This window comes from Sinohyriopsis cumingii, unplaced genomic scaffold (assembly GCF_028554795.1).
Source record: "Sinohyriopsis cumingii isolate HCF-2022 unplaced genomic scaffold, ASM2855479v2 utg002706l, whole genome shotgun sequence".
In the NCBI taxonomy this organism is placed as follows: Eukaryota; Metazoa; Mollusca; class Bivalvia; order Unionida; family Unionidae; genus Sinohyriopsis; species Sinohyriopsis cumingii.
In genome coordinates, this window is record NW_028316276.1 from 22,501 (window position 1) to 23,530 (window position 1,030).

Genomic DNA, 1,030 nt, shown 5'->3' on the forward strand with positions numbered 1-1,030 from the left:
AGGAAAGCATTTCACGGAATGCACCTTCCCTATCGTCCGAAGCCAGCTGCCTAGGGGTACCCTGTACCAGCGAGCGCCTAGACAAGCCTAGCTCAGTGTACCGCCCCAGTACTGTGGTATAGCTCCCGATATCGTAGGCTAGTGTGCTCGGTTCGCAAGGCAGCTATACCACTACTATATGAATGCTACACCAAAATTTTTGTTCATTTTCAACCGAGCCACCTCAAAATGCATTTTTTTCTATATAATAGTGCCAAATTCTATATGTGGGTAGTTGATCAGAAAATTTTTCGACGTACCCTGTGCCATCGAGCTTCCCAGCCCATTTTCGAACGAAAAGCAACCACGTTCTTGCCTTGCCTGGGAAGGAAAGCATTTCACGGAATGCACCTTCCCTATCGTCCGAAGCCAGCTGCCTAGGGGTACCCTGTACCAGCGAGCGCCTAGACAAGCCTAGCTCAGTGTACCGCCCCAGTACTGTGGTATAGCTCCCGATATCGTAGGCTAGTGTGCTCGGTTCGCAAGGCAGCTATACCACTACTATATGAATGCTACACCAAAATTTTTGTTCATTTTCAACCGAGCCACCTCAAAATGCATTTTTTTCTATATAATAGTGCCAAATTCTATATGTGGGTAGTTGATCAGAAAATTTTTCGACGTACCCTGTGCCATCGAGCTTCCCAGCCCATTTTCGAACGAAAAGCAGCCACGTTCTTGCCTTGCCTGGGAAGGAAAGCATTTCACGGAATGCACCTTCCCTATCGTCCGAAGCCAGCTGCCTAGGGGTACCCTGTACCAGCGAGCGCCTAGACAAGCCTAGCTCAGTGTACCGCCCCAGTACTGTGGTATAGCTCCCGATATCGTAGGCTAGTGTGCTCGGTTCGCAAGGCAGCTATACCACTACTATATGAATGCTACACCAAAATTTTTGTTCATTTTCAACCGAGCCACCTGAAAATGCATTTTTTCCTATATAATAGTGCCAAATACTATATGTGGGTAGTTGGTCAGAATATTTTTCGACGTA